Source organism: Fukomys damarensis, unplaced genomic scaffold, assembly GCF_012274545.1.
Source record: "Fukomys damarensis isolate Sample0158 unplaced genomic scaffold, DMR_v1.0_HiC HiC_scaffold_1, whole genome shotgun sequence".
NCBI classification, from domain to species: Eukaryota; Metazoa; Chordata; class Mammalia; order Rodentia; family Bathyergidae; genus Fukomys; species Fukomys damarensis.
Genome location: NW_022900913.1, coordinates 5,443,645 through 5,450,491, shown reverse-complemented (window position 1 = coordinate 5,450,491; position 6,847 = coordinate 5,443,645). Strand labels below are relative to the sequence as shown.

General features: G+C 38.3%; 1 long non-coding RNA gene across 1 annotated transcript; it reads left to right on the top strand.

The window, feature by feature from the left end:
* The first annotated feature begins 647 nt into the window (after positions 1-647).
* LOC104873876 lies at positions 648-6,627 on the top strand. Its single transcript, XR_783609.1, has 3 exons — positions 648-876; positions 5,177-5,294; positions 6,431-6,627. It is a non-coding gene; the product is annotated as an uncharacterized LOC104873876 (long non-coding RNA).
* The last annotated feature ends 220 nt before the right edge of the window (positions 6,628-6,847 follow it).

Sequence of the window (6,847 nt, the reverse complement as noted above, 5' to 3'; positions counted from 1 at the left end):
ATGTATAAAAGCCAATATCTGCTTGAATGACTGCATAAATATCAACTTGCCATAATAGAACGGCATATAACTGGTTTCAAAGAAAATATTCGTTGTAAAAAAACTTTAGCATATGCTCTTTTTAAACTTTCTCTCTAGTGTGAATGTTTTTATTACTCCAGTCACATTTTCATAATATCCAGGGTCCTTTGGTCAGGAACCTACCACCTGCACAACTCTTTGTTAAGCCAACAAAGAAGCACAGCGTTAAACAGCTGTGCAGTTATTTATGCTAATGGAGAAGCTTCCTTATGAGCTTTGTCATAAAGTAAGAGTTTTAAAGCTGGGCATCTGCTGGGTAGAACAGGGCAGGTACTTACTAAAGCTGGAAAAGGAAAAAATATATTTGTGAGCTTTCACAGGGCTAGGTTTAGGAAAGACGTTTCAAAGAATTGTTTAGCAATGTCATAGCAGTTGTGCTTTTTGAAGCTGAGTTGGGGAAATATTTGAGAATATACTTTAAATGTTGAGTGTTAGTGGAATCGACTATATGAAGACAAACAGTGTGACTTCTGTCGCTTTTGGTGGAAACTTATGGACGAAATACTCAGTAAACCTGAGTCCGTGCTCCTGCTGCGGGTGTTTCACTCCCACAGATCACCATCCCTCTTCTCGGCTTCAGGGGCATTTGCAGTTAAGCCACAGGAACATCCCGAGGTTTATAAATACAGCTCTGGAAACTTGGTCAGCAGGAGGGGATAAGAGCTTGTTGATCACTTGCCCTACAAAAAGGCATGTGTGCAGAGCATCAGTGTGTCGAGATGTTGAACTGTGTCCCTGAAATATTTGTACATCGAAATTGAACCTCAGGACATCAGAATGGGACTTCATGTGGAAGTAAGATTATTGAAGATATTTATTAGTTAAGATAAAATCACTAGGATACATTTTATTAGTGATGTTTCCTTATGCTTAAATAAGTCTTCCTGAAGTTTCTCATAGACAGATGTAGATTTTCTTTGAAAGAATGGAAAGCCACATGTCTATCAACATTTTCTGTCTTCAGCATCATGTCCCGTTTCTTTCTAACTGCATTTCCCTATTCAGGACCACTCCACAGAGCTACTCCTTTAAGTAAAGCTTGTTCCTATTAAGGCCTCCTGAGTGCGGATTCAGTCATGCATGGTGCAGGCCAAATCAGAGGTGGAAATGACTTATCACTGAGTCATGGCTGGTCAGGGAAAAATGGACAGCTGGGGAGGTACCAGGCAGGCAGTCTCCAGGAATATAGAGACACCCAAGCAGAGGGCAGAGTACATCTCTGAGTGTGTGCAGAAAGGGAGAACACGGAGACAGAATTCCGACTCCTAAGACAGGATTAACAGAAAGCTATTCAGAGGGTTATATAATTTATTTTTAGTTACTGTGAAAGATAATATTAAATTTTTGTCTTATATTAAAGCAGCCTAAGATTCTTAGAAAAGCCTTATTTTATATATGTTCCTAGATTTAGTTCACAAATATTTTTGTTTGGTTGTTTTTGTTTTGTTTTGTTTCAGACAAGGTCTCACTATGTAGTTGAGACTGACATGGAACTCACTAGGCAGCCAAAGCTGGTCTCGAACTCACAGCAATCCTCCTGCCTCAGCCTCCCAAGTGCTGGGATTACAGGCATGCACCACCATGCCTGTCAAGTTCACAAGTATTTTATGAAGGATTTTTAATTCTACGTTTATTCATGAAAATGGCCTATAGATTTGCTTTTATTTTCATCAAGATTATAGATACACTGGGGCCAGGAATTTAGCTCAGTGGCACTGCACCTGCCCCTTAAGTGTAATGTCCTGAATTTGATCATTGGTACCAGAAAAAAAAAGATTATAGTTATATCTCATAAAATAAGTGCAGGAACTTTTCCTATTTTTCATTAAGTTCATTGGTAATTTTTAGGTATATGGTACAGTTACGTTCCTCATTGGGCTCTTGTACCTTTACACGGCAGGTCTTGGTGTTTACTTTTCCACCCCGCCCTCCCTTCACTCCCTCCTCTCTCCCCCTATTTACAAACACTTTGCTTCCATTTTTTCCCTTTTTCGTGTTTTCCCTTCTTTCCTTTCCCTCCCCTTCCACTTCCCCTACTCCTTTATACCTTTTCTACTTTCCATCATCACTTATACAATTTGAACCTTGTTTGCACTTTTAGTTTCTATTTTTCATTTTTTAAATTTTAGCTTAAAATTTACCTGTGTGTAGTGCATAATGTTCACGTCCTTGTGGGGAGTTGGTTGGCACACATATAGCACATCGCGATCTCTTTCTTTCTTCCATTATTCTGTGATTTTTATCAAGATACATGTAAAATTTTATGGAGTATTAATTCATCCACTGAGATGCTCTATTATTTGTCCTTTAATCTCTTATTCACCTAATTTTTCTTTATTTTCAATTGTTTAAAAAAATGACAATTCCTGACAGAAACTTTACATCGTTGTGAAGTTTTATACTAACTTTTGCTTTTTTTTTTTAACCCTACATAGCCCAAGCTGGCCTCAAACTTACAATCTTCCTGCTTCAGCCTCCTGAGTGGCACACTCCCAGACATGCTGCTTGTCTTTAATTTGCCAAGATCAGCTTGCTGAAGTTTTAGCAAAAGTGTTTATGTGGCCTATGGTGTTGTTTCCTGCACTGCCATTTGTGGCTTAGTATTAATGTTTTAAAAGTCTGTGATTTCTGCATGACATGGTAAAGCTGTTTGATGTCCTTACCTGCTGTTGGCACCAGAGCCCTTGTGCACCTCAGGAGGTTGACCCAGGAGAAGCACTTTGCTGACACTAGTGAAGAGTGTTATCCCCTGGGAAACTACACCTCCCAGGCTGTACACAACTCTCCAGAGCATGGTGCAGCTCCAAATGAGTCTTTCCCTGACCCCCCAGGGCAGAAGACCATCGTAAACATGGTGTGCTTGCACACCTGAGACAAGCCCTCCCCTGCACAGCCCTTTTATAACTTCTCCAGCTATAAAAAAGGAAGGGGTCTCTGTCATACTCTTATCCTCTGGTGCACAGCTTGGATATATGCAAACCTCCAGGAACCAAACCAAGCGTGATGCACAATTTAGTTAGTACAAGCACATAGAACATCTCAATTCTTTGGGTTTTGGTGGTTCTTTTTTGTACCCAAGATCGAACTCAGGATCTTGTACTTGCAAAGCGGGCAGTGGAACCACTGAGCTAAGTCCCCGGCCCACATCTTAATTCTTTTCTAGATGCTTCCCTTCTCCTCCTCTCCTAAGTTTCTATCTTAGAAATAAATTTCAGAAGTGATACAATTGGAAGAACGTGGAAGAACGGCAGTCTATCAGGTAAGTTTGATTACGCTGTCAGAGTAGACAGTAGACAAATTCTTCAGAGAAAGGTAAAAAACCTGTAGCTTCATCCATTTGGTGAAAAGAGATTTAATCCTTACATGCAGTCCTGATGAACTAAATATATATTCCTTAAAAACATTTAAAATTATAATACATTTTAGAAGTTTATACAAAAATGTTTGAAAGGGTAATAGCTTTTTCCAAATTTAGAAGCTATGAAAAAATATTAAATGTCCTTGGTCTAGAAGATAATTTTACTTCTTTTATAAATTGCAGTGGCCATACAATAAATGATATGTGATTATTCTTTTGTTCATTAAATCCAAGCAATGTTGTTCCTCTGTTAGGTTTTACAAGTCCAAACAGTGAAATTTTAGTATGACAATCAGAATTCTGCTGCTTCTAAAAAGCTATTGGCTTAGGATTCCCCAGCAGAAGAGAGACAGTAGCATGTATCTATCTCCTTCTACAACCATGTCTATATACACACTAATACTCCAATTGTGTGTTTTTGTGTATGCAGAGCCTGCCAAAAATGTATACATCAGGGGAAAAAAGATTGTATAAATACTTTAATATGAAATTTATTGAGACGTCATGAGATTATTATGTTACTTTTGGCCTCTACAATTACAAGAGGTGCTCACAGTGGTGGCCAGAAGCTTGCAGATGTGTGTTAGTACAGTGGGCTGCTGAAGGGGGTAAATATTTTTGGTCAAATATACATATGTATATGTCTTTAGTGTATGCATAAATACATATACACACACATATAAGTACACTATATATTCACACACATCTATACGCACATGTATATCATAATTTATTATAAATAATATTGTCGTAGAGTTATGGAAACTGCCGAATCCCGAATCTGTATGATCAGTGTCCCCATTCAGAAGTAGCTACAGAAATGGCAATTGATGTTCTAGTTTGAAGACTGACAAATGGCAGAAATCTACATTCTGCTCTTCTATAATGGAAATGATAGCCATCCATATTAGTAAGAGGCTCTATTTTACTTAGTTCATTCATTTAAATACTAAAGGCATCCAAAAACAGTCCTATGAAATCACCTAGAATAATGTTTAGCCAAACAATTAAGCCCTTTGCATCCCAAACAATTCAATCTGTGAAATCAATCGCCATCCTCTCAAATGCTGATGCAATATGAACACTAAGTATTAGAAGAACACTGGGAAAGAGTCAGCACACTTGAAGTCAGTATGGCATGCTTTGTTGCTTTTCTTCCACTCATGAGCAGTGACCTGTGCCATCACTGACGTTCTCTGATCTTTTTGGTTTCTTCAAATATAATAGGACTGAAATACTTGTCTTTTCTGACTGAAAGAGCCTTATGCTGAGACTGGATGCAAAACTGTTTTGTAAATTCTATCATAAAAGTAAAGATAGATTATAATCAGTTAGCTAGGATATACTCTAATAAGTTCCCAACTGCATACTAATGCCATGTACACAAGATTGTTTCATTGTATTCTCAGATCACAAGGTACTCCTTGTCACAAGATAGTTAACTGATTTCCCTTTCACAGGATTGTTAGAAATTGCTCTGACTTCTGTTTTTCTAATTTTCTCTCATTTTTAAGATAGGCGGTATTTTGCTGAGAACTCATGTTTTTGCTCAGCGAGTACAGTATGACAATTCCTAAACTTCTCAAAGTGGAGGCAGCGATGTTGCTTGGGATGCAATTCAAGTAGCATATACTTCCAAACTCACAAATCCTCACCAAAGTCCGTCAACACATTTCCCACAAAATTCTATCCATTTCTTCTACATAATTTCACCGACAAGTCTGGTTTCTTTTGCAGCAGAACAAATGCACCGTCAGATCCAAGAGTGGAGCAATTACTACTCACAGATTCTTATGAAAAAGCAACAATGAATAAAACTCCTCTAACCACCAGGACGGCTGCTACCCACTTCATGGTACATATGCAAATTAGTTGTGTGCTTCTATAAGTCAAGGTAGAATAGACAGAATTTCCTATGTGATGCTTATTTTCCTGTTGGTGCTTTATCCTACCTGGACCTTTCACTACACAACATCTCTGCTCTTGTAGTCTGAACCACCTCTGCAGCTGTAATGAGCTGTGCTACAGGGACTCACAGTCAGCACTGCCACACCCTGCTTTGAATGGGGAGGGGTGAAAGAGGAAAATAATGAGTATCTATTTTAGGTCTCATGGTCTATCAGTGTCAATAGGAAGAGAGAGAGGAGCAGAAACAGAGTAATGAGGAAAGGACTTTGCCCAGCAAGAAGTAGCTTTAATTAATTTATCCCAAGATAATCTGGAAAAAGTGGAAAATGAACTCAAGAATAACAGAAATTGCTCATATGGACTTGCCTATATTTTAATCACCCAGCTTGTTTTAATCCTTTAGAATGCTAAGTACTTCCCTTAAATGAAGATCCTGGGTCAACTCAAAGCCAAAACCATTTTTAAAGATGTATGTAACTCTTTACTCGTGTTTTACTAATTAATTTAGAAAAACTAAATGCTAATGTTACAAATAAATTATAAATATATAGGAAAGAAAGACTTGTAAATAACCATTCTTCTATCAACATAATAATAGCTCCCTTCGCTTAATTTTCCAAAAAATAGGGATGTGACTTTCAGTCCATTTTATTTATTTGTCTAATACTTTATTTACCGATTTATTTTTAAATTGACAGATTGTCAGTACAACACGATACATTAATGCATATATATATATTTTTTCATACTAGAATGGCCAAACCTAGTTAACAAATACATCACTTCACATAGTCACCATTTTTGTGATGAGAGCATGTAATATCGACTCTTACCGTTTTCAAGAACACAAAATATCCTTAGTTCGATCTTTATTTTTGTGACACCTTAGAGTATTAACATTCCCAGTTAGTACATGGGATGGGAATCCCATTTAAAGCTGTTTGTACTTCAAATGCCATCAAGATAAATAAGAGAAAGCTCTAGGAATTTTAAGGGCAAGAAAACTTAATTTAAATCATAAACACAGTATAGACATTTGCAGTTGCATTTGCCAATTTTTCTGACCTAAACAACTCTAAATAGGTTACAACCAAAGACAGGATCAGAGTGAGGCGATCACTGAGCATGACATCAGACGGATGGAGACCCCGGGGAAGTTGGAAACCTCCTCCAGACCTCTGGCTCCTGACACTGAAGACTTCACCGCAGCCTCTCATTGCCCGCAGACCTCTTTCTAAGGCTTCACTGGCAAGAAAAGCACAGTGGTGGCCATGGAGGTGGGGATGCAGCAATGTGCAGAAAGCAGTCCAGTAGGGGGCGCAGCGTGGAGCTATGCGGCAGGATGATGTAAATGCAGCTGAGTCCCACGTGACAAGGAGAGCTCAGCTGGTCATCTGACCCTTCATGCAGTGTGTCCCTTTGACCTTTTTGAGCTAATTCCCCAATCTGAGTAGGGAAAATTATCAATCTTTTGTGAAAGTTCTTCCGTATAGAGTTTTC